The sequence below is a fragment of the Alexandromys fortis genome, unplaced genomic scaffold (genome assembly GCF_014885135.2).
Source record: "Alexandromys fortis isolate MF-2015 unplaced genomic scaffold, M_Fortis_MF-2015_v1.1 scaffold_57, whole genome shotgun sequence".
NCBI lineage: Eukaryota > Metazoa > Chordata > Mammalia > Rodentia > Cricetidae > Alexandromys > Alexandromys fortis.
Window position 1 is genome coordinate 8,847,404 of NW_026067941.1, and position 27,541 is coordinate 8,874,944.

General features: G+C 46.3%; 1 protein-coding gene across 2 annotated transcripts in view; it reads left to right on the forward strand.

Annotated features, from left to right (window-relative positions):
• Positions 1-27,203, forward strand: part of Tmem178b (transmembrane protein 178B) — a 384,621-nt gene extending 357,418 nt beyond the window's left edge. Inside the window, exon 4 of one of the 2 annotated variants that reach the window (XM_050147890.1) lies at positions 27,110-27,203. The gene's annotated coding sequence lies outside the window, so the exon portion shown is untranslated. Of the gene's footprint in view, positions 1-14,728; positions 15,022-27,109 lie in introns of those variants that run through there. The other variant, XM_050147889.1, reaches the window with a different exon arrangement.
• Positions 27,204-27,541: the final 338 nt, after the last annotated feature.

Sequence of the window (27,541 nt, forward strand, 5' to 3'; positions counted from 1 at the left end):
AAAAAAAAAAAAAAAAAAAAAAAAAACAAAAAAAAAAAAAACAAAAAAAAAAACTGCCTTGGCCCTTTGATAGGACAGAAAATTAGGTAGATGGAGTAAACAGAACAGAATGCTGGGAAGAAGGGAAGTGAGACAGACACTATAGCTCTCCTTTCCAAGATGGACGCAGGTTAAGATTCTTCCCAGTAAGCCACCACCTCATGGTGCTACACTCATTAATAGCAATGGGTTAATCAAGATGTGAGAGTTAGCCAGTACGAGGCTAGAGCTGGGCCAAGCAGTGTTTAAAAGAATACAGTTTCCGTGTAATTATTTTGGGTAAAGCTAGCTGGTGCGACCATGGTGCTGGGGAAGCCTAGCCAGATGGATCTCTGGAGCTCACTGTCTAGCCAGTCTAGCCAATCAACAAAGCTCTAGGTTCAGCGAGCCTCTAGTTCAAAAGCCAAGATGGAATGTGATTGAGAAAGACACTTACATCAACTTCTGGCCTCCATGTGCATGTACCCACGCATGCACGTGCACACGCACGCATGCACACACACACACACACACACACACACACACACACACTGATTTAGGTATGAACACTGAACACTGGCAAAAAGCCTATTCAGTGGCTGAAGGTGCAGAAGAGTTAAGGGAATTTGCAGGAAAAATGCCCGTGTATACATTAGAATATCTGAAAGCCCTGGCAGTGGCTCTAGTGGTTGGGAAGGGTAGGAGCATTAGGAAGGGAACTTGACACATCTATCCAAGTAGTAGATACATCCCTAAATTCATTTCAACTTTCCCCTCATTCACTTTATTATTAAGAAAAAGGAACTGAAAGGTTTTGAGAAAGATTTCTGAATCAAGCTGTGTAGGGCTTCTCAATGTTTCTCTGTCAGGCTGCTTCCTTTTGTTTTCCTGATGGAGCCCACTGATGAGGCAGACTTCTTCACACACCCAGAGTTGTCACGTGACCCCACAGGAGCCGGTGACCTCTGGGCGTTCAAAGGCAGATTCAATTCCAAGAAAGGCTGGGGGGGTTGTGATCTCTGGTTGGAACGCATACACAGAATAGAGCATCCTGAGCGTCTTTCCCTGCTTCCTCTTGAGAGCAGCACTCCGGGTTGGCATTTACCCTGGGCCAAGGCCAGTGGAGAATGAAGTTGCTGACTGTGATGGAAACAGCAGCTACAGTTCTTGCCTGTCCTTAAGAACCATTTTTCTTCCGCTTCACTTAAAGCTTTCCATTTCTAATATTATACCTTACATATAGAAAGCAATTTTAACTTCTCTAAGCTTTTTCACATGTATTATTATCGCTCTTCAAAATAATCCTGCAGAGAAGGTATTATTCTGGTGCCGAATTTCTGAAAAAAAAAAAAACTAAAAATGCTTTCTGAAACACCAAGGTACCAATTGAATCACAAGTAGGTACAGTTCAGGCATGGGTATGTGAATGCCTGTACACACATACACACACACACACACACACACACACACACACACACACACATGGATATGCACACACACATATACAGAGAGAGAGAGAGACAGAGCCACAGAGAGACAGAGAGAGACAAGCTGAGAGTCACAAACACCTCTGCAATATCAATATCACAAACATTATCACAATTTAAGTGGCATACCAGGTAGGCCAGGTACACCTCTACTTTCTTTTCCTCTAAGTTTTGAGGTCTATATTTCATGTGGAAGTCCACAGGCTGAAATCCTCTGTTTATAACCCGGGAGGATCCACCTCCACCATGTGGTCTGACTTTAGTGTAGATGCCGCCAGGCCAGTGAGTCCATAACACCATCTAGGCATGTTAATGCAGGCATGCACACAGACAACAGAGGTGAGGGAGCTTCTCGGAACGAGGTACCCAAGCTGCTTTTATTTCAAAGGGGTACATTTTGATGCCCGTTCTAGCTATGGGATGGCCGTCAAGACTGAAAATAGACATTCTTGTGTGTGTGTGTGTGTGTATGTCTGTTTGTGTTCAGGTACACATACATGAATAAGTGTGGACACCTGAGGAGAATCTCAGATGTCATTCTCTGGAACACTTTCTACCTCCTTTGATTGATGAGACCTCTCATTGACGAGTCCCAGAGATCCATTAAACTAGACTGGCAGAGTATAGAGCTCCAGGGATGCCCCCGTTTCTACTTCCTCAGAGCCTGAATCCCAAGCTTGTGCCACCATGCAATATGTTGATGTGAGTTCTGGGGGTTGAACTGAAACCCTCATGCTCACGAGGCAAGAACTGAGTCGTCCGCCCAGCCCAGACAGTCTTGTTTCACCACATTGCTTCACACATTGAAATGTAATCTTGTTAAACCAATCACTGCCTGTGTTCCTGCTGCATCGGTTTGCTAGGACGGATGTAACAAAAGGAGGCAGGTGAGGTGGCTTTGCCAATAGAAATTTAGTTTCATTGTTCTAGAGGCTAAACGTTCAAGATCAAGGAGTCAGCAGTGTGAACTGCTGCTGCTCTGTGTTACTTGGTGAGTGGCCACGAGGGGAGCGTCAATGCACACTCTATACCAGCAGTATCCTCCCGCCACCACCCAAAGAAATAGTTCTTTGAGAATTTCATACAATGGGTTTTGACCATACTCATTCCATGCTCCAACTTCTCCCAGATCCACCCCCATCCTTTCCCACCCAACGTTATGTCCTCTGTTTTTCTGCCCATCAAGTCCAATTTCTGTGCTGCTTATGTATTCATGGATGTGTGCCTTTCCACAGGGGTGTGGTTGGTCGATCTACCAGGGGCCACACCCTTAGGAAAAACTGAACTCTCTTTCCCAGCAGGCATCGATTGCTAATAGCTCCTCTGCTAGGGTTAGGACTTTGTGTCCACTTGCCTTCTCCATGCTGGTGTTTGGCCTGGCTTGACCTTGCATGGATCTTGTGCATGCTGTCGTAACCTCTGTGAAATCCTATGTGCAGCTCCCCTGTTGTGTCCAGAGGACAGTGTTTCCTTATATTCATAGTTTGTTGAAATAAGAGCGGCAGGGCTGCGTCCCCGGCACCCGGCCGCCCGCATGGCTAGCTTATGCTCGAAATAATTACACGGAAACTGTATTCTATTAAACACTGCCTGGCCCGGCTAGTTCCAGCTTCTTATTGGCTAGCTCTTACATATTGTTCTAACCCATTTCTAATATTCTGTGTAGCCCACGAGCTGGCTTACCAGGGAGGATCTTAACCTGCATCCATCTGTCTGGAGCGGGAGAATCATGGCGACTCCTCGATTCAGCTTCTTTTTCCCAGCATTCTCTCTGTCTACTCCGCCTACCTAATTTTCTGTCCTATGAGGGCCGAGGCAGTTTCTTTATTATTAACCAATGAAAGCAACAGATAAGATACAAGACCCACCTCCATCAATAGTTGCTGCCTCTTTACAGTATTTTCCTCCTCTTCACAGTGATCCCCGAGCCTTGAGAGGAGGGGATCAGAAGGATGTTTTACTTAAGGCTGAACATTCTGTATTCTTGTTCTCTGCCCCTTGGACACTTGTGAATCTTGAGATAATCACATCTACTGTAAATAGAAGTTCTTGTGGTGAGGATTGTGATATGCACTAATCTATGGCTATAACAATGAGTCATTAGAAGCCAGTTTACAACTGTGTCCATTTAGCAGAATAACAGTAAATTCTCACTTAGGACAAATAACCTGTCTAGCTATACATTCTTGGCCCAACGATAACACCAGGTATGAGTTCCATCTTGTAGAGCAGGACTCAAATCCAATCAGAAGCTGGCTGGTTACTCCTATAATGTTTGAACCACTATCGCATTAGTGGGCATGTCTTGGCAGGTCAGTCATGCAAAGTATTTTTTCAAACATTTTGGCTCATGGTTGGGGATACTCACTGATGTCCAACTTATGGATTTTTTAAAAGGCCACCTGGGGTCTGAAGAAATAAATTAGCAATTAAAAGTGCTTACTACCCCCGCCCCTGCAAATTATCCAGGTTTGGTTCTTAGTACCCATGTAACAGCTCACAAGCACCTATAACTCCAGTTTCAGAGAATCTTATTCCTAGTTTTGACTCTGCCAGTAATAGGCACATGGTGTATACATATATACATGTAGGAAAACACACACACACACACACACACACACACACACATATATATATATATATAGATATATATACATAAAATAAAATTCTGAAAATAAATGACCAACTCTATTCTCTCTAGAGTCAATGGCAGTTTATGAATGACCCGACCATTATAGCTCCTTGACTTAGGATGCTGTGTTACTATAGCATAGATATGCTGGGGTGCAGGATAGCCTTGTAATATAAAGATATAGCCTGAGAAATTAAAAAAAAATACCTTCTGTCCTGGACGTATGGTTTCTGTGTTCTACTCCTGGCAGTGTCTCAGCCTGGAAGATTTTCACAGCTTGCAGAAAGAAGCAGTGTAGAGCTCCATCCCTTGCAACATGCCTGCTTCCCAAACATCCAACATCTCTTGCCTTATCCCAGCAGGTCTCAAAGGCACCTTTGATGGAAAACCCTGTGACCTGCCTGTTGATGGCCGATGATGCAATGGTGTATAATTCAGTGGTAATTTATATTCTGTGCAGGTCTGAACACAGCTATAAAGTGTTATCGAGAGCCGAATGCTGCTGGGGCATTTAATCTAAGCAAAGGAAGGATTTAGTGTACATCAGCTTTCTGGGATGGATGCCGGAGGAGGATTTTTTTTTCCTGTTTGCTGATTGGCACCTTTAAGGTTTTAAAGATCAGATGGAGAGTGAAGGGTAATCTTAGGGAAGAGGTTGTTTCTCAGACATGCATGTTTAAAAGGAGCAGACACCCCAACATTCATGTCTTTATGGCATTCCACAGCAACCTGAGGGCTTCTGGTTGGAGCAGAGGCCCTCTTACCACATAGCAACAGAGAACATGCCGGGGCTGGGGACACAAAGACGTCATCCTTCCTTCCTGGGAGTAGAAAATGTCCCCGAGATGGATCTCCAGCTTTAGAAGGCTGGGGAAATGGTGTGCCATTGAAGTTCTGGGAACATTTTGGTCACACAAGAAATAGATATTTGGGGAGATGCCTATGCACACACCATGTAACTGATCTGGATTCTCCTGAGAACCCTCACACGGGCCTCGGTTTCCTAGGAAATGGTTTCCTGAATTAGTAAGCACATTCTTACTGCTTAACCTGAGGCCTAGAGTTTGGTGCTATTTCTCCACAGGGTCCATTGCTGTGGTGTGACTGTCATGTGTTCTCTGAGCATCATTAAGGGGTGTGGAAACACTCGTGCGACCCTCCCCTTGCTGTAAAGGCTAACACAGCAACAGCCACTGAGATGACTCTGTCATACTGGTCCTTATGCACCACGGCAGTGAGTGCTTAGAAGTGGGCTGAAGGAGGATCTAACTCCATAGCTGGGCAAAGCAGCTTAGAAACTCTCCTTCATGCCCACTAATCTTCCTGGTGGCGCCAGGATGGGATGGAAGGATTACTGGGCTCCTGATCACATTACAGGGTGACAAAAGAATTAGCTGCCCCTAAGCAGTACTGGCCTGGCCTTGCATTTCTTAGCATTATTAACACGTTCTGCAGATCTGTATTTCTATGTTGTCCTGACTGAGGCACCATACTTGGTCTAGACTCCCATGATGCATCACTATGGTCCATATCTTGACTTCAGAGGAGATAGCACTACTTCGAGAATTCAGTAGGAAGGGCAGACAGTCTTCTTAGGGGTTCTCAGTGGTAAAACTGAAAGTCCCACATTCCAGACACACCCTCCCATAACTCCTAGGTGACCTGGGATGCTCTGCTACCCTATGCATAAAGTAAGGCCCTGAAGGAGCAAAAGAGCCACAGAATACAGTCCTGTGCAGTGATAGTTAATCATGATTGTCAGCTTGACAGAATCTAGAGGTATCATGGAACAAACCTCTGGGAACATCTGTGCGAAACTTTCTAGACTGAGTTGTGGTGGGAGGACACACTCTAAATGTCGGCAGCATTGATCTCTGAACTGGGAGCACCAACATACTCTCCCCCTCCCCGATCCTTTGACTAAGGATACAGAGTCACCAGCTCCTCATGCCTACCCTGCCATGATAGATGGATTGCCAGACTATAAGCCCAAAAAATTCTTCCTTCCTTAGGCTATTTTTGCCAGACAGTCTGTTACAGCAATGGGGAATGTTAACTAATACAGCTTTGTATTGATTCCGTAGCCTACAACAGGCCAGATACATGGCAGTGGTGCGGAAAGATCATGAGGAAACTGAGAAATTTCTAGCTCCTATCCCCATACACATTTTGGTATTCTTGTGGTTACTATTTGGTGACTTTCCCAGGGCATATGTACACCATAAAGTGACATATAACTGCCTCAGATTGGGTGTGTGTTTGGCTCGTGTTTCTGGAGATTGCTGAGTTCAACACCACGATACCAGTCTCCAGTAAGGGCTTATTTTTTGTCTGCATCACAACAGAGGGGAGGGCATCATGGGGCCACTCAACTCACTTTTCTCTTGAACATTTTGTTTGCGTGTGTATGGGTGTTTTGCCTGCCTGTACGCCTGTGAACCAAGTACCTGCAGTACCCACAGAGGCCAGAAGAAGGAACCAGATCCCTGAGGACTGGGATTACAGAAGGTTCCGAGCTGCCATGTGAATGCTGGGAACGGAACACCAGTCCTCTGGAAGAGTAGCCAGGTGCTCTAGCTGCTGAGCCTTCTCTCCAGCTTCTTCCTGTCATGAGAACACCACTCATGTGATGCTAATTACTCTGCCTGTAGCTCCACCTTTAAACACCACCCACTAACATGAATTTAGGAATTCGGTTGGTTTCCAACACTTGAATCATCGGTGAGAAGATGCACAGGATAGCGTAAGGGTAGCACTGCACTTTGTTTGCCCAGGAAACACCCATGTCGTGCCATTTGCCTAGGATGGGAGAGCTAAGAAGGAAACTTGTTTTACTCGGTCTTGTATCAGGGCAGTTCCTGGCCAGAGAAGAGCAGTCATTGCCAGAGTTTGTAAAATAGTTCAAGGGGGAAAGCAAAAATCTGCAACTCTAAAGCAACAAGTGGGGGGGGGGGCTGAGAAATACCTAGAAGACTGGAGGAATTAGCGAGGGAAGTACGAGGAAGCCTGGCTTCAGGGCAGCTTGGAAACCCAGAGATATCCAAACAGGAAGAGACTGTCAGACTGCCTAGAAATTACGACTAGCAAGAGAGACAAGTAGACTCTAGTATTTGGTAACCAGAGAAACATTAAGTAGAGATGACAGCGACGTGGAGGAGGTGGAGGGGGAAGCTGTGTTTGGAGTCAATAGACGTCGGGAGTCTGGTTAGGAAACCAGTTTCCTCTCCTCTGCCTTCCCTAGACTACAGCGCGCTGGTTAAAGCAACAATCTCAGATCCCTGAGAGAGTGTTATCCTTGCAGCCAGGTGATGACAAGGCTCAGAGTTAGGAATGTGCAGAGCAGGGTGGAAAGTCGCTAAGTGGCCTTAGACGTGTGGCTTCTGGAAGAATCTGAGCAGAAAACCACGAAAAGAAGAAGGAGCTGTGGGCGAGCCATCGAAGGAGGCACTTGTGCACACAGCCAGTTGCTGTCATGAGCGGGGGCTTCCTGCTTGTGTTTGGAGCTTACAAATAGGGACATTAGACGACGGGGGTCTGCAGGGTGGCACTGCATGCATGCCAGCGGGTCTTGTTAGTGCAGGCTCTCTCAGCTTCTGGGAATGGCACCATGTCTGCTTCTGACTGGACTCCTCAACTCTGAGCCCAGGCCAGCAAGAATCCCGGCACCGAAAGGCTAATTAGTTTTTTTGTTTGTTTGTTTCTCATTCCTACCAGCTGGGACTAGCCGGCTGTGGCCGGCTGCCTAGAGACTGTGTTGAAAAGGCAGAGGCTTCTTGCAGGGCCAGCAGACAGAAGGGTTGGGACTATGAGCCATTTCCACCAAAAATATAGGCTTGTCATTGACAGAGCGGCTGCTGGATTTTGCTATCCAAAGGATGATCCTTGCAGTGGTACACCTAAAATACGTCAGTGAGTTCCAAATGGTGTCGGTTTGTAGGGCAATTTCTCCCAGAAACAGGATCAAAGTAGAGCTGTTTTGCTCAAATAGAGGAGAGAGAGAGAGAGAGAGAGAGAGAGAGAGAGAGAGAGAGAGAGAGAGAGAGAGAGAGCGCTGGGAGTCTTTTGTGCTTCACCCCCTTTCCATAATGGCAGTTCTAGAAACATCTCCACATGAAGCTATTAAAACCACTGAAGCCAGGGAAGATTTCTCTGAGGACAGCATTGGGATTGTGATCTGGGAGCTCCAGGCGTTATGGACAAGAGAAGGAGCGCACAGGCCAGGTTGTGGGGTATGCTGCTCTTGTCTCCTATCCCAGAGCACTCTCCAGCATAGCTATGTGGTCAAGGTAAGGCATTTGCTCGGATAGGTGAACAGAATCCACTCAGGATTCTCCTTATGAAGAATGTGGACAGTTTGGATCACATTGTGTCCTCCATTAGAGGTTTTGTAACAGGCTAGAACAATAATTTTATGGGAGTTCGACATTTTCATTGTCTTTTGTATGTAGAAAAGTAGAAGTCAAAACCCCAGTGGTCTAGTAGGATGGCTGACATAACATGGAAACTAGGCTTGGGTTGTAGCAGTGAACGCCTTGCAACCGAGAGGTGTGGCAGCTACCTAGAATGCTGCTCCATATCAGGCATGGAGTCCTAGGAATGAGGGCCCTGGCCAGGCTCGGCTCCTGCTCCCCACTGAAGCCCTGCTTCCTGTTGAAGCTCTCCTTGTCTAGCAATACTGTCTATATTGAAGTCATGGTAACCACTCCCCCTGGGTGTTTACTAGATACTGCTACACAAGGGACAGAACTTAAAGTCTCTGCTTCAGCTCTCTGATTTCTCAGAGGGAGGAACCGCAGCTCAGAGCTGGTGCTTACAAACCCACGTCTCCTAATCCCCCATCTGCTGTTATTTTTGCTTTAATCTCGGTTTTTCACTTATGCATGGCTTATACTCCCTACAACATCATACATTGCTTTTCCTCTGCTTTTTCTTTTAGTTTTAATTAAAGATTCCTTAAAGCAGAAGTCATATCTTATCCTCCCCTTTCTTTCACCAACATCCAGCACAATCACTGGATCAATCAAAAGTTAAACAGATGTTTGCCGATTGGCTGTTCTAGTTCCTCCACGTCCATTGCCAAGGAACTGACCTCAGTTCATCATCCATCATGGCAAAAGCACTCCTTTCCCCAGACCTGATGTTGCTTACCCACCATGCTCTTTAGCTGTTACTTCTGTACCAGTCAGCTACACTCACAGGCACTAGGTGTTAGCAGTGCCGGGCAAGCTTCACGCCAAAGGGAAGGATGGCTTGAGGGTAGGGTCTTAACAGTCAACTGTCTTACTAGAACCATAGCGAACAGTAGATCACCACTGAAATCCCAGCTGCCTTTCTTGACTTCCCACTTGCCTCTCACTAAGTGCTCACTGGGAGCAGAATGAGAAAGTCTACAGGCACGGCCTCAAAGGCTGGGGTCTGCTACTTCAGTTTTCCTATAGCGTGAGCCAAATCCAGGCTCATTTCTGCGGCTTCCCTGTGAGTCCCAGCAGCTTTCTACCCCTGTGTGGATCTTCTCTCCCAGCAAAAGTCCCTCCATTTGCTTAGTGGAGGGGCATGAGGAAGCTGTTGAGAAGGGTCATCTCTGTTTTCTAAAGTTTATATAAAGTCCTCTGTGACCCCTGACACTGCCAAACCTTCAGTTTATAAGATACTGACTTGGTCCACATCTCCAGCTCAGAACTCTCTTTCCTGGTCTGTATCCATGATTCCCAATGCCCAGAACAAACCAAAGGAGGTCAGATTTGAACTTACCCCACTGTCAGATGATATGATGATATTCTGCAAGCACAAGGAGAGAGAGAGAGAGAGAGAGAGAGAGAGAGAGAGAGAGAGAGAGAGAGAGAGAGAGAGAGAGAGAGAGAGAGAGAGAGCTGGGAATGTCACATGGCTTTTAAACTTTAAAACCCATCCCCAGTGACATATTTCCTTCAGCAAGATCACATATCTTTAACCTACCCAAACAGTGCCACCAAGCGTATGAGCATCTGAGCTTATGGGGGACATTCTGATTCAAAACAGCACATGTCTTAAGCCTACATGTTAGAAAATCCTACAAATTGCACCCTGACAGGGCTTCTGGGTCAACAACTGGAAGACTTCCAAGCAGGCAGTTTTGATTTGTTAGAAGTGTAACACTTGTGTCAAGACACAGCTCTCTTTCCTCTTCTTATGAACAAAAGATTCTGATCTGGAAAGTCCATATTGAGACTTTATCATCTAAGGGACATCAGAGAGTCTCCTCTGAGGCCCAGGACACAAGACCAGTGAGCCAAGGTTCTTCCTGACCCCTGTCAGTCAAGGGCTGCTATTCCCATGAGTGAAACTTATATGTACTGTAGGCTGTTGCCATAGACATGAATGCGCGAGCGGAGAGCCTGGAATACATATAGACATGCGAACTGCGAACACACGCATAAACACTTTGCATTCAAGTGTTGAGTGAGCATTCATAAGCACATAAACACAGTTGTACATGTATTCACAGTGTGGCACATACTCGTGCATTGTAGTCATATGGCATTTGTGCCCAAGTCGTCCTGATGCCTTACTTTCCTTTGTCTCTGCACAATCGTTTCTTCTTATTTATTGAAGAAAATCTTTTTATACAATATGTTCTGATCACAGTTTCCCCCTAAATCCTCCAAGATTCCCCCCACCTGCTCACCCACCCAACTCCACATCCTTTCTTTCTCTTTAGAAACAAATGGGATTAAAAAAAAAAAAGATCACATGAAGCACACAGACTCATAAAAATAAGACCCATAAAAGCAGAAGGTCAGATCGTTCGGGAAGCAGTCATTGACTTATCTGTTCACTGGGTTTCTTAGCTCTGCTCCCACCTCCCCAGACTGCCCCATACCTTCTGTGATGATCACGGCTTTCTCCTAGCTGCCTCCTTGTACTTGATAGTCCTCTGTATGTCTCAGGGTCTTCGAAAACACAGGTGGCAGTCAAAAGGGCACCTCTAAGAAAGGGCAAGCTTCTCCACTCGGAGACTGCACTCACACAGTTTTTGAGCCCATGTGGGTCCCTCTTTCCCAGCCATTCCTTGCCACATAAACAACTTCAGACCTAGTTCTTCATTCCCAGGTGAGAAATCACTGTATCAAAAGGATGACCGTGACTGTCTTAACAATCATTCTCTGTACAGCAACAGTAGCCTACATTTCCCATAGAGCTACTGGATCATCCATCTTCCAGTGCCTTTATTAGTTTTGGAGAGGATACAAACCAACCAACAAAACCAAAACAGAAGCAAACAAAAAACCAAAACCACATAGCTTGGTCAGTAAAATGCTAAAATGCTTACTACATAAGCATGAGGACGTGCGCTCCACCCCAGGATCCAGGTGGAAAAGTCAGGATGGTGCTGACGTGTAATGTCAGCACTGGGGAGGTAGACACAGGCAGAGAGAGAGAGAGAGAGAGAGAGAGAGAGAGAGAGAGAGAGAGAGAGAGAGAGAGAGAGAGAACCTTGCATACATAGTGCACACCAGGCCAGTGAAAGATCCCATGTGAAAGAAAAGCAAATGGGACCTAAGGACTTATATCCAAGGTTGACCTCTGGCCTCCACATGCACATACACATATATGTCCAAACACATGTTCACACACATACACACACACATGTAATGGGAGAGACAGACAGACACAGAAACATGCGAACACACACACGCACACACAGGATGGGAGAGAGACAGACAGACAGACAGACAGACACACACACACACACATGGGATGGGAGATAGAGAGATGAGGAGGGAGAGGGAGGGAGGGAGGAGGGAGAGAAGAAGGGAGAGGGAGAGAGAGAATAGAGAGAGAACCAAAAAAATCCAAAACAAAACTTAACTAACTTGAAAATGTTTGTCACTGTGCTTTGAGCTTTATTTTTTCTTTAATTCTTTTTCAAGATTTTGACATTTATTTTTTATTATTTATTTGCGTGTGGGGTATATGTGCATGAGTGCTGTACCCTAGGAGACTGGAGAGCAGAGCTAGGACCCCTGAAACTGGCAGAACAGGTAGCTGTGAGTTGACGTACAGGTGCTGGGAATCAAACTTGGGTCCTGTGGAAGAGCAGCGAGTGCTTTTAACTGTGGGGCCATCTCTCTAACCCCTATGCTTTGAATGTTTAATTCTCGGATTATGAATACCATTGAAGACATTTTCTCTTCACTGCCCGTTCATGTTTGGTCTTCTGTGATCTGGACTTGGCCTGGCTACACTCTCTTCTCCTTCTGTGCTGACCCTTTCTCCTGATGCTCAACATCGGTCCTGGCCGTCTCCTGCAGCCATATGGTAGAACATGGAATGCAGCAGAACGTGGGTGGACAATTGGTGATAGCCAGCTGCCTGGTGCCAGTCTTCACTAGCGCAAGAGAGCTGAAAACAGGGTCACACACATGTCATCCCAGCTACTTGGCTGAGGCAGGAAGATCCCAGAACTGAGACCTGACTGAGCCTCAGAATGAGTTTAGATCCAGCCTGGGAAACTTAGCAAGTCTAATATGTGTGTGTGTGTATGTATATGTATATATATGTATATATATATGATAAAAGAGCTTGAATATAGCTCAACGATAGAGTACTTTCATATGCACGAAACCCTAAGCTAATATCCAGTAACCACCCCCTCCCAAAATAGGAAGTCAAAGAGCGATGGATAAGACTATAAGCTAAAATCTAGCTGCTTGAGATGGCACCGGCTTCCTGTCTACCTGCTGTGTGACGTTCCCTTGTCAGCGAGATGATAAAGATGCAATCTATATAATAGAGCTGTGTTAAGAGTTCAAGGCCAAGCATGTGACTTAACTTCCCGCACGTAACACTTTTAAAAACACAATATTTTTAGTAATTCTCTGACAATTTCATACAGTGTATTTTCATTATACTCACCCCCACTTCTCCTCTTAACTCCTCCCAGAACCACCCCCTCACCCCCTCACCCACTCACAAGTCTGTACCTGTTTGCTCATGCTCGCTCTTCTCTCTTGCTCTCTCACTCACTCAAAATGTCTCATTTACACAGCCACATACTGATGGATGCAAACTATCGGCTGGAGCGTGGTTGACCTACTGGAGGCAACACCCTGAAAGAAAACGGACTCTCTCTCCTCCCCAGAAGCCGTCAGCTGTCAATAGCTTCTCATTTGGAGGGGGAGTTGTGAGCCTCTCCCTCTCTTGCTGGAACGTTGCTTGGCTTGGTCTTGTGCAGGTGGACACCAGTGGCTGTGAGCTCCTGAGTCCTGGCATGTCCAGAAAACACTGTTTTGCTTCAGTCCTCCCAGAATTCTGGCTCTAAGAATCTTTCCACTCGTCTTCTGCCATGCCGTGATATAAATGTCCCATTTGTGATGGAGCACTCCATTGACGTGTACACTGTACTTCAATAAGTCACACACTTCTTAACTGTTAAGTATGGCTGCAACTACTGTGGCCATATAAATGGTCACAAACTTAGGAACTTCATTGCCCTACCCTGCATTTCTTCCCTTGTTCTTCAGGAACCTTCTAGAAAATATAGAAAGTGATTGTAAAGAAACCTAGCAGTTAGCAAGAAAATTTCTCATAACGGATAGAAAACATGGCATACTGCCTCTCCTTTCCTTCCCTATGAGAAAGTTTACCCCAGCTGCTTCTTCTCATCCACCCAGAGAGACCTGCTTCTTTGGGTCACATAAGGCATGCGTGAACACAAATACTGAATTCACTCTAGCAATACCAAATATTGGTATTGTTTAACAGAGTTTGTGATTATGAAACATTTTATCCCATTTCACCTCTTCTAATGTGATCTTCTAGTTGGAGGTTGATTTGATGTGGGGAATATGTATGATATGTTGTATATGTGTTTGCATGTATATGGTGAGAGAATCCTAATATCAAATAGGATTAGTAAATTTCTCATTGAAGCATGTTGGATAAGATAAGTGGTGCCCATGTGGATATGGCAGCTGAGAAGGCATCTGTGTGAATTCCCATGTTTTGACTTCACCACCATCCATAGTGGAAAGGAAGATCTTAAAGGGCTTGCTTTCCATGGGGCGTTTTCCAGAAATGTTGCCTTAGAAAGTGGAAAAGATTTTTCAAGCGTCAGGCACCTGAGAAGGTTTAAAAAAAAAACTCTGGATGGCCAGAGTTTTTGGTGACTAGATTAAAGAAAGAGTATTGAAATTTGTAAAAGGTGCTATGTATATATGAATGAAAACAGATGTTTTTATTGCTACACCGAATGGGATGATTTGTGCTTTTGATGAAAGAAGCATATTTTAAATACTTAATTAAAAAGAAGTAAATATTCTGCAGTCATCCACCCTATATAAATTTCTAATGAGATATTCATTTGGGGTATTTTATCAAAGAAGCGACTTCCTGACTTTGTCCGAGATAAGGGTCCCAAAGCAATAGTGCCCCCCTCCCCTGAACTTCTCTCGATGGTGACCTTGGTGGCAGCCCACTCTTCCCTGAATCTTCTCATCTCTCCCACTTAAGAAAGTGCAAATGTGACAATCCTAACTTCTTTTCTCTCTTCCTCCCTTCTTCCTTTTCCTTCTCCATTCCCCTGCCCCATGTTTCCTCCCTTCTTCTCCAGGAACCTTCTGCATCATTTCACTGTGCACCTGTGTGGCTGGGATCAACTTTGAGCTGTCACGTTACCCACGCTACCTATATGGACTCCCGGATGACATCAGCCACGGCTATGGATGGTCCATGTTCTGTGCGTGGGGGGGCCTGGGCCTCACACTAATCTCGGGATTCTTCTGTACCTTGGCCCCCTCTGTCCAACCTGTCCCGAGGACCAACTGCCCTAAATCCAGACCAGAGAATGGGACAGTGTGCTAAAAAACAAACCCATACATATATATATATATATATATATAAATATATATATAATATACATATATAAAATGAAACTCAGTCAAGATGATGCCAGTGCCAAGGTAGAGTTGAGTTGGCTCAGGCACCTGCATCTCATCAGACTTTGTGTTGCCTCATTTCCAAGATGGGAAAAGTGTTCCCATCCCGTGGCTCTCTCTCATCAGTTCTTGACTTTGGCTTCATGTTTTCTTCAAGACAGTGAAAGCCGCCACCTGCGCTAGCATCTTGATCCCTGTCACTCATAAGGATGTGGCGGTGAACTGGAAGGGACAGAGGCAGTGGTCTGGAGCAACACAGATACAGAGAAGGAAGCGCTACTCTCTGGGCCAGCAGGAAAGGCCACCACCACCCCAGCCATCATATCATGGGGAAACTCAGTCCCTTGAGTTCATAGAATGTAACCACATCTTTGAGGCCATTTTTCAGAACCACTTCTCTGCTCTTCCTGTTCTGAGCCCCTTCCCAGCCCACCAGCGACACACCAAGAGTGGAAGAGAAAACAGACTGAGAAGGAAGTTTTCTCTTTGTGGCCAAACCTTTGGACAATGTCTTAGAGGTGGGAAGGGGGGAGAACATGCTGAGAGGCAAGATCAGCATCAACAAAAGGACATTCCAGTGGATGCTCAGAAAACCCAGTCTTACCTTCCAGCTGCCTTACACCCAGTTAAACAAGAGGCCACCCTGTCCTCCCCTGCCTGCGTTCTCTGGGCAGATCGAGCCTTTGAGCAATGCTGTGATGTGTGTGTGCGTGTGTGTGTGTGTGCACATGTGCATAGGTGTTGGGTGGTTACCTTTTTCTTTTCCACTCCTTGAATGGAAATATCATCTTATTCTGTTGTCTCTCTTTCTCTCGCTATTATTATTTTTGACCCAATATGGAGGCCCCAAGATCCGGGAATTATCTTGAAAGGCAGGCCTTCATGGGTGCCAATGCAGCAGCTTCAGATGCCTGGAGAGAGACAAAAGTGTGCATGTGTGTGCGTGCGTGTGTGTGTGTGTGTGTGTGCCCATGCACATGTGTATGTGCATGCACATGTGCTGGATATTTCCTGAGTATGGGGGTTTTATTGTTTGTGTTGCACTTTTTCTATGATTTCTGGTACAGCTGAAATTCCCAGAGGGCAAAACCAAGAACAAAACCACTGGGCCAGAGAACCCCGTGGCACTTCACAGTACGGTTCTGGAACTCTGCAAGATTTAGTCCACTAATTTCGGAAGCTCAAGACACAGCTGGGCACAAAAGTCCTAAGAGAAGAGGGGGAACATACAGATCAGGAAAGAGAAGGAATATTGCCTCTGGCTGCTGATGTACAAGTAAATATACCAAACAAGACCTTCTGTCCCCGCCGTGGGGGCTGTCCTTTGTCACTGGACATCTGCTCCTTTTCTAGGGGTGAGCCCTGTACAGATGACAGGAAATGGGCCACATGCAGAGAGAGCACCTCCATGTCCCATGGGCTCGAGTTTGTATGATATTATGTAAATTAATGGAGAATTCTCGACTCTTTCCATTCTAGTCCCTTTCCTCTTGATCTTTAAGGCCACGAATCCCCAAATAGTGATCTATTTTAGGGGCTAGCACCGAAACTGAGGTGGAGCAAGACCATCCAGCTCACTTGAGCAAATTGGCACTGAGTGCTGGCAAGTGAAGCAAAGTTAGCCGGAGCTGTGAATGCCACATGGCAGGAGTAACTCATGGTTACCTTGGGGACCCTGCTGGTGCCAAGTGTCCCTGGGGAGGCAAGGAGAGAATCCTGAGCTGGTGCAGCTGTGGTCAGCCATGCAGATGGGGAGTTCAGCTGCTGCAGAATGGGTCTGCTTTGGGAACGTTGCCAACCACTCAGCAGCCTTCCTCCCTCAAGTGCTCCACTGCAGCTCCCTGTTCCTGACCTTTTTTCCTACCAGACGCCTCCCCTCTCACCTACCAACAGTTTCCCTCCCCTTCCCCCACCTGCCAGGTTATTCATCTCATCTGACCTTTCTCTCCCTCTCCCCCCTCTTTCCCTCTTCCCTTCTCTCTCTCCCTCTATATCTCCCTCCCTCCCTCCCTCCCTCCCTGTGTGTGTGTGTGTGTGTGTGTGTGTGTGTAATCCTATCAGGGTATGATGTCTGATGGGCTTCATGTGGGTAACTTTTTGTGTGCATCTTTCTGATGCTGTGTGTGTGTGTGTGTATACCTATATAGAGGTATGGATGCATTTCTCAAGACTCCCTCATCAGGGCCCTGGTCAGATCCTACAGAAGCTCTTACATGTGACTACCCCGAGTGTAGGGGTGCCGGGAGAGCAGGGGCAAGCTGGGTGTTAGGGAATGCTGCTGGCTTCCAACTGAGATTCTAAGAGTTGTTCTTAAGATAAACAGTGTATTCCATGATAGGGGAAATAATCTTCAGAAAAAAAAACTCAGTTTTTTTAATAGAGAATTTTGTTTTTTTCTTTTCCTTTGAAAAGATAAATTTTTCTCTTAAGGTGAAGGACATTCTTGGGGCTGGAAAATGGAAGTATCTCAGATTGAGAGGGCTTTTGTCTTCCTCCAGATTATCTTGACCTGGGCAGGGACAAGCAGGTGTCCTTGAACATCCACTGAGGCACAGAACTTGTTGGGGATGGAATATTAATTCCAGCTCTTTTGCAGTTGCAAAAAGATGGAGGAAGCTAAGCCAAATGGGGCAATTTGCTGTTGACTATTTAAACTTCTCTTAAGTAAACTTGTTTGGACAAACAAGTTCACAGACCTCTCATTTATACCTTTATGCCTTGGTTTTCTTTTTAAAAAATCATATTCATCATAAACAGAGCATCTGCTCTACCCAATTGCCCAACTCTGTGGCAAACTTAATAAAACTTTTTGGCTTCTTTGAAGCATGCACATAATAGACAGATCCCAGCGAGGAGATAGTGTCTCTGGCTCAATTAATTTTACCCCAATCGGCAGAACAGGACCTTAGGGTCACTTTGTCATTATTCCTACCAGACAGACACAGACACACACATGCTGGGTTCTGTAGTACTTAGCAACAAAGACAAGCCATGGCACCCGATCAGGACAGAAGTCCCCACAATGATGGGAGATAGCAATCTCTGTTTAGGTGGCCAGAGCCTCCCATCACAGGTTATTGACCCCTGGTTAGAATAAGCCACTCTGACGCAGATTCTGGAATTTTTCTGGCTGTGAGGTGGCTAGGGAGTGAGTAGAAGAAAAATCAAAGAAGTCTTGGTGTGGGGCACACTCTAGTTCGGACTCCACTAACTCTAAATCATAGACCCCAGCCTTCTGAGGTGACTGAGAGCCAGTGGCCTCTGAGAGACCTGCAGCTCCTACCCAGGTCAAATTCAAATTCTTTCTGCTGTGTGTGTACAAGGACCGTGATTGCACATGCTGTGGGCCCTGTGCTAACCAACAGCCTGAGCGCAATTTCCACATTCATTGTTCATTTCCTCGCTCACTCCTAGGTCAGAGATTTGAGGAAGTTGGGGCCTAGCTGGGAGAAAGTGTAATTCCTCGCTGGGGAGTTATGGTTCATTTTCTATTTTCTTCTCCCTATGGCTTTCCTTATAATCAGTTTGTGACAGTTGCCTTCTTAGGGAGGAGAGGGACTTCAAGCCCCTTCTCCTTGTTTGTCATGGCCTGAGGTCTCACAAGGATGTGTGTGGATCACTGACATCAAAATATAAGAAAGAAAATGTCTGTTTCACTTTCGAAAGCATAACTAGATAGCTCTTCCAGATGAAGATCAGCCCTCTTTAGCCTCAGGTCCCCGAATGATTCCCTGGGCCCTGACACTATGCTGGTGTATTATCCCTCAGGTGAGGGTTCTATCCAAATGTGTCACTTTTCCTTCATAAGAGAGGGCACCCTACGACTTTGCATTTCCTTGGTCATCCATATACATGATAAGAGACCTAACAGGAAAATGCCGCATGTGTTTTCCTGACTTCAGGAAGATGTGCCATTGAGGTCTCAAAAGCTGCCCACCTAGTAAAATTTGGAATAATGGAGCCAAATCATTGCTCAGAGCATTCGGCTTCAACTGTCTTAGGCTGGGAACATCCATCCACTGATTTCAGTCACGTAGTGGAAGAAGTGGGGATCGACCCAGACACCCTCTGTCTTTATGTGGACTATCGGTTGCTTCTCCTAGTTCAAGGCAATCTTCTTTTCTGAAAATGCGTCTGCTGCTTCTGGGCTGATTTGCCCCAGTGAGCACATCCATCCCTCTCCAGGGAAACATGATGAGTCAGAAGAACGGCACACAGACAGGAATGGTGAAGCAGAGCTCAGCTGGACCAGCCTTGGTGCTGTCTTCCAGCTCACACAGACAGAAGAAAGGGACGGACTTTTTAAAGCAAGTTCAGCAGAGCAGATGCATACAAAAGATCTTGACGTCTCTCAGACTGTTGACTTTGGGGGTTATGCTTACCATCTTTTCATTGATGTGTCTATGCCCCCAAACATTTCTTTGACATTGTTCCTAGTCCTTAGACCAGATTTTTACAAGTTATTGAGTTTCCCTCGTGAGGAATACATGCTCACTGTAGAAAACTAGAAAAAAAATAGCATACAAAAGACTGAGAGACCGATCATAAGCCACCCATCCCTCTGAGGCCTCTATAGTGGGCCCAGCCATAATGGCCAGAACCTCAGAACCTCTTCAGTGAGTGGTTGTCACTGAGGGAATAAATGGGGCCAGGAGGACATGGCATGGCCACAGAACTGTGATTGGCATCAGTGATTCTGTGTTCTTGGCAACAACACAAGTCCCAAGGACAGCAAGGAGGCCTTCGAAAGCTCAGGCCAGAGCGATAGAATACTGTTTAGGTCTATCTATCTATCTATCTATCTATCTATCTATCTATCTATCTATCTATCATCATCCATCTATCATCCATCTATCATCCATCCATCTATCCTTCTATCTATCTATATCTCTCTATCCCCTACTTATCCTTTTGTTTCAGGTGCCATCTCAATCTCATCATGAGTACACACTCACTAACTAAGCTACACTTGTATATTGCAGCGGTGGCTGTACCTTTCATTCTGCTCTGTCCTCAAATGATTTGTGACTCTGGGCACTGTGTCTTCTCTATACTTGAACTTCCTCGTCTACAAAATGAGGATGGTGATAACGTTTTACCTCATGGTACATTAAGGGTGACAAAGAAATTGCGGAGCGATTTGCAAACATGAAGTGTCTATGAATTACGCACTGTTCAAATTACCCGTTATCAGCAGCGCAGCCACTAAGGTGGAATGGATCCATCAAGGCGCTACCGAGAGGGATATGGAGGGGGGGCATCTTGGTTGCTGAGCTAGAGCGTAGCTACCCAGCTGAAGTACATGGGGTTCACGCCTTCCTTCAAGCCCTCCAGAGGAATCGCCTCTTTTGTATTTGTTACCCATGGCCAGACTCATGCCCTTTTCTCCAAGGCCAGTTTTGCAAAGTGCCCTCTCATTCCTGTAGCTTAGTCTTATTAGCAGAAGGGATGGAGAACGAGGAGACCACGTGGAGGCTAAGAGCACAGGGGGCTCTGACATTTCACCTCTAAAGCAGGCAAGGAGTTTATAGTGCCGCTTGTTTTAACAGTTCTGGGTTCACTCCTGGCTGTACGTGCTCATGTTGGGGAAAAGTCAGATCCTAAAGCTATTAAAGTTCTCTCATGTGTAGAGTGAGGATAAGCATGACAGAGCGAGAGCCCACTTCCTCTTGTCAGGCTGCAAAGCTAGTGGCTTCGTCAATAGCCTCTGAGCTCTGGTCGGAGGGCCTCTGTGTGGTATATCCAGTTAGGACATTTCCCAGTATGAACTCACTTGGATCTTAGATTCTAAAAGGGAAAAGAACAGATTCCCCCCAAAAAATCTTCATGCTTTTCTTCTTCCCTACCTGCCCTGAAACTTTCTAACAGAGAATAACATGTCCTTGCTCTCCCTATGACTAGAGCCCAGCCAATCATAAGGGTACAAGGTAGCTTGTTCAGGGCCAAGAAACAGAAAACTGGACCCCAACATAGGAGTTACCTAGCTTCAGCTCAGCCTGGCGCCTCCCTGACCCGCAAGCCAGCCTACTACTCCTTCATGCCTAAGGCCTGTCGTGACTCCCTGGGTGGGGGAACCATGTCCCGCATTTTTCTCCCCTAGGCCTCAAGCTTTTCCTTTCCTCTCGGGGTGGCCCCTAGGCCCATTGTCATTTGTATGTGCTGGTGTGTCTGTGTCGTGAGTGTGATCATGTCTTCAGGCCGAGATTTCAGAGACCCCATTCTTGTGCCCCTCCCCTGCCCCACTCCACTGCCCATGGTGTGACTGTTTCCATCCAAGACTATCTGTAAAAATGTACAAACAAAAGTGAAAGCTGAAAATAAAGGGGAGGGGCATTGCAACTCCTCAAAGGCTGAAACAGAGCCCTCAGTTTTCTGGGGACTCGTGAGGACTGCCCTAGGATCCTGGCCCTGGAGGCACCTGAAGTGAGGGAGACCCATCATGAGAGAATTCCCTGGTTGTTCTCCTGGTAGTTGCTCCTGCTTGCTAAGCACTCTCTGTTCTGAAGGCATTTGCCTTTAATGTTAAGTTGTTCTCTCCCAAAGTCAAAGCATACTCAAAGTAAAAAGGGCAAAGGTCGTGGCCAGTGTCAACCCAAAGACCTGACCTGGAGTGAGTGACGTTAGAAAGTTTGTTAATAGCTCACCTCGAGCCTTGGGTGAATCTTGTGACCTCGCCATGTACCCATGTCCTCACAGCCTCATAGGGAGCAGGGTGACTTTGGGGACTCATGGGACACCAGGTCTCCCCTGTCCATTCTGCTGCTATTTGTGCCCAGGCTGGCTGTTGCATTGAGAGAAATCAGGAGATGCTTTCTTCCCGCTGCTCTTGGCCCAAGCTGATAACCCTCAGAAAGTAACCACAAGCTAGCAGCCCGTTTGTGTACAGAGTCCCAAGCCTTTGATCCACCTTTTCTGTCTCAGATGCCTTTTCCCACCCACTCCGATTATCTCATCGAGCCCTGTCTGTTGATAGAGCCTTGCCTCACTGGACTGTGGTAGGAGGAAGACCATCAAAGGAGATGAGGCATGTGCGTTGCTTTACCGACTGTGGCTTGCTCCACAAATGTGGTTTACTCTGTAGAGAAGCGGAGCCCGGTCAGGGGGCACGACAAATTGGGAAAAGAGAAAAAAAAGGCGGTTCTGGTGCTGGGGTGGAGGCTGTGGGTAGAACACGTGGTTAGGTAAACTTAGAACTTAATGAAAACTTTGGAATGGAGAAATTTCTGTGCTTCCAAAATCCCCTCAGCAGAATGGCAGAGAAATAGCCCCAAGGCGGGAATTCTGGAGTAGAGGGATTAGGATAGCACAGGGCACCGGTAATCAATCCCGGAGTAAAGTGACTGCCAGACAAGAATAGTTTTCTCAGAGACATACACAAATATGGCCTGTGCCAGCACCCCCTCCATTCATGAGTATAGGCTCCTTCAGTCCACAACTTCCTCATCCCTGATGGACCTTGGTGACCCCCTTTGAGACTTGTACAAGGAAGGTGATTTAGACCTCTGCCGCCCAATAGAACTTGATACAAGATATGTATGCAATTTGAAATATCCTGCTAGCTGCATTTTAATGCACCGACAGAACAGGTGAAATTAATTTCCATACTTTTAGCCCTTGGACCTGGACCCAATATCAAAGTTACTGGCATGCTTTACGTGCTGGTTAGTTCACATAAAATCTAAACCGAGGTAAATCTTACTCCTGAAAACATCTCCAACTGACTCAGACACATTTTTAGGGCTCAAAAGCTGCATCAGGCTTCTGGTACCTGGCTAGGAAAACACAGGCTTTTCAGAGACCGAGCAGGATGCCCTGGCCGGCAAGTCGCTCACTGGTGAGCATTTCTCTGTGGGGGTCAAAGGCGAGGGCTGGATTTGCTGAGTAGGAAGCCGAGCCATCTCCACGATGCTGTCTTGCCTTTGGAAGTTCTACTTCACCTGCTTAGCTGGGGGAGGGAACTACTGTGAACCAACCACATGTTATATCTGCCTCAAGGGGTGTTCGTGCTATCCCCGGACATGGCCCTGGTGACCTGTCGAAATCCTGAGGGACCACAGGTCATGCCCTTTGGCGGTAGGGGCGTCAGCCACCACCCACCCTATCTATCCAGATGTCTTTTTATCTCGTGATAAGGGATAGACAGGCCTCCCCATGGTTAAGAATACACATCTCTCCCACCTCTTAACATCTGGTGGAGTCTCCTGCTAAGGACATCTCACTGATGTTCGCAGCTCTTTGATCCATCCTCCAATTTCTTTTTAAATCTTGAATGCCGAAGAGGAGATATGGGAGAAGAGCAGCAGGCAGACCCTATCTCCTAGGAGGTGGCAGCGACAAGTTCTGTCCTTACACAAGAACTCGGGCCACCGTTTCCTACCTCTCCTTTCTGCTTAGAGATCTTCCTTAGGTCTAAACAAGCCTCTTTCGTGTGGGGGGAAAAAGACGGGTAGTGAGATCTTAGGGCATAGAACAGAATAAATACAAGCAAGCCCCTGGGCATTCTCCAATCATTTCAAAGAAGCAGTATGATAAGGCTTGATTCATTTAAAATCTAACCTTCTGAGGCCTGTGCTGCCGAGCAGGAGGAAGGGAGCTGACTAGGTGAGTACGTTTTAAACGTGGTCATTAGACGGGGCCTATCGCCGGCAAAACTCTCAAACAGCTGGCGAGTTTATGGTCCGCCAGATTATTGCTCAGTCAATATAAATTTATTTACCTTTCACTCTAATTTGCATAGTGCTTTCTGATTGGTTAGACACAGTGTGGTGTATACTGCAGGATTCTAACAACGACTCTCCCCTTGGAGGTAGCAATTCCTGTGGTCATTGGTGCTAAAAATAAGATTAAATATTATGTTAATTTGTTCTGATATGATGTGAATAAATGTATTGTTTAATCTTAACAAGAATGCTACATCTTATCAGATCTATTGTACTGTCTGTTTCTTCTCATAATTAATTAATTACAGGAAAGGTGATCCAAACCAGATCTCGAAACTCTTGTGATATTCTAAGAGGAACTTAACAGGGAAGTGGGAGGGGGGATGAAAAGGGAAATTGCCAGGTTCCTGTGACTTTGAAAAGACTGAGGAAGCAGAGAGCGTTTGGGAACTTCACTGAAACTGACTGCATCTTGCAATTTTCTTTTTCAAATTGGCAGAAATCTTGTTATTTCCATCGATTGAAAAAAAAAGTGTCTGGTAATTAATTAAATGACTTGTTCATGGAAAAAAATAAAAACAAATAATCTGTCAGTTGTGGAATGTAAACTGATTAAATAATTAAATAAAGAAGACCATGTTGTGTGTTTTAGAAGGCCGTGTCTGCTATCTGTTGGGGGGACGGTGGGAGTGGGGAGGGTACAGACTGCGGTATTGCGTGGAGAGCGGTCTTGTTCCCTGGGGGTGTGTAGAGAAACAAACCGTACGATTCCTGCACAGAGAGCTGAAAGCTCTAATCCAGACGGAAACTGACAACAGACATTTCAATAATGTGCCGACCTACGGTCTTTGCTTTGAGGGTTAGGGAAGTGACAAAACTGGGCAGCAGGATTGAAGGAGAAAAAGAAGAAATTGATTCTTATCCTCCCATCACAGACATTAAGAACAAGAAAGTCAAAGGCTCCATGAGATGTTGCCATTGCTCGTTAGGGCCCAGCCCCTTGACCAATTTCCTAGATACCAGCGAAGAGGGAACTTTCTTAGTTTTCCCTAGCTTGGTTGCTAACTTATAGTCCCATTGTCTCCCTGCCCACCTGCCCCTCGAAAGCACACGTGTGACAAGGAAAGCTGGGAGGAAGCAAAGGTAATTGGGGGTGAGTGGTTTGCAAGAGTCTCATTTCTTCATCAGTATCTCTGGGCTTCAAGGAAGGAAACCAGCGTATAAGTGGAAAAAGAGTTTCCTGAAAAGACATGGCCAGGTAGAAGCCTGAGTAGCCAGATTCCAATCCTGGTGTCATCTGGACCAGTAGGATGCAGTTGTTGGACTCTGGGCTTCACAGATTGCTCTGCTGGTCTTCCTGCTTCTCCTGCCCTGGGGATGCATGGCTACCCCTGTCCCCACCTCCCCATGTCCCCATGTCACTGCTTTGTGAAGATGGTAGCTTTTAATTTACAATGCCAGGTGTGTGCACCATGGAAGGAAGGTAGGGAAAGTGTATGTCCTATTCAGCTTTTCTTTTAGGTGGGTAGCTCATACTGTCGCTCAAATCCTTGAAGTAGACTATTCCTCGGAAACAGAAGCTGAGTGGCCAAAGAGGGAAAGAAGTCCCCTCGAGTGGGACCCTGCAGGACAGGGAAGGATTCCTGGGTGAGAGGAACCTCACTGTGTCTCTGTAGTGGTACACACAGAGTACCCAAGTGGCAGTGTTACAAGTCATGACCTTTGTGAGAGCAGCCATAGCTAGAGGCTTCCGTGGGGAGATATGTTCAATGCTGGACACGGTGAAAGGCTCAGGGTTGCTCACTATATAGCCGCATGCTTCTCGTCTGATAAAAATAAAGTAATAGCTTGGTTTTTTTTTTTTTTTAAAGAAGACATCTTGAGGGTAATGAAAATAAATGGAAGAAAATTTCAAAAATAAATGCTGGTCAGAGGAGGGTGAAATGTCCTAGACGTGGAAAAGGTATCCTGAGTGCAGAAACACCTGAAGAAACCATAGTCCACATCCCCAAGGGTCATTCCCCTAACTCATCGTAGATGAGATGTCACTCAGAGAAGAGGCAAACATGAACAGATTACTGATCTTAAGTGAACATCTCTGAGGGAAGGCATGCGGGATTGAAGGGCCTCTTCCCCACTGAGCAGGGGTCATGAGGACAGGGAACCTGCATTTCCCAGGTCACATGACTTCAGTGTGGCAGCTTTCCGACCTGAGGGGTGGGGTGGCGGCAGCAGCTATGGAAGGCAGAATACCCCAGGCAGTGCTGAGTGGACTACCCAGGAAAGCCTCAAACAAAGACCATAGCACTCTGTTCTCCTTCTTTCTCCAATAAAACACAACTTTGATTTCTGTGTCTGTGATGAATTATGTAGCCCACTGGGTTCAGGAGAGAACTGGGTCTGTAGGGGAGACCCCCCAGCCCCGCCCCCATCACCTCAGTCCCATTGCCTCCAGGCATACATGTCCCTAGGGTGAGCGTTGTTAAGTCATTGCAGAAAGGTAACTAGCTCCAGCATCTATAACCAAAGTCACAGAATACTCAGGGTGGTCCCTGGAGAGGCACTCTGGGAAAACTTCCTTCTCCGAATGTTCCTCACTAAGCCCTCCTCTCAGACTCATAGCACCTGCTGTGTCTGTGGTAGTTAGTGCTGGTGGAGGAAAGGACCCTCTTAAAGAGCAGGGATGTGGGCTTATCTTCATACTCTGGTGCGATAATACGTGGTGTAAGTAATCGCTCAGTGAATACTTACCGACTCAAAAAGCCAAGGCTTCCCTTACCCACCCACCCAAGCTGCTCTTCACTGGCTAGGGTTAAACCTTTTAAGCATTTTGCAGCAATCTCTCCAACCGCCCTTGGGTTCAGGGACTTGCTTGAAGGATACAGATTCGAATTAGCAAGGAACAAAGACACGCAGGACAGAGTTCAGGAGAGACTTGATGCACGTTCCAGCTGCTTCCTCTGGTAGATTTCACAAACAGCATTTAATTCTCTCAGCAGTGCTTCATGACAGCACCCAGGGAGAGCTGGCAACCACGGAGCGTTCCTACGCTTCCAGCGCATTTCGAGTGTTCACTGGGGAAACATGGACTGCCCATGACTCTCGCCCGACTTTATTACTTATTTTTCTTACTGCTTTGACACAATCCCTGACAAAGGTAACTTTAAGAAGGAAGGAAGGAAGAAGGAAGGAAGGAAGGAAGGAAGGAAGGAAGGAAGGAAGGCAGGCAGGCAGGCTTTATTTCGGCTCACAGTTTCAGGGCACAGCCCACTAGCGAAGGGAAGATAGAGGCGGGACTATGAGGGAGCTGATCCCACTTCCGCCACAGTGGCCAAATAGAGAAAGGAACGACAGCGCTCAGCTCACTTTTTCTGTTTTGTTTACCATGCTGTCCAGGACTCCAGCCCACCACAGGGCGCCTCCCACATTCAGAGTGGGTCTCCCCTGCTCTGCAGAGCATTTCTGGAAACACCTTCATAGACAAGCCCAGAGGTACGTTTCCATGGTGAGTCTGAGAATGTTAATCATCAGTGTGACTTCATCTCCAGCCCTGTGTATTAGTTACTTTTACTATAATAAAATACCATGACCAAAGTCAATTTATAAAAGAAAGGGATTGTTTGGGGTTTAGTTCCAGAGGAATAAAGCCCATCACAGTGGGGAAGCACGGCACCAAGCACCAGGAATGGCAGCAGGGGCAGGAAGTTGAGAGATCACTATCTTCAGTAGTAACCACAAAGAGGAGAGAGAGAGAACCAGATGCGGGATGATGCTATGCATGCTCAAAGCCTGCCTCCAGTGATGAACTTCCTGTAGCAAGACTGTCGC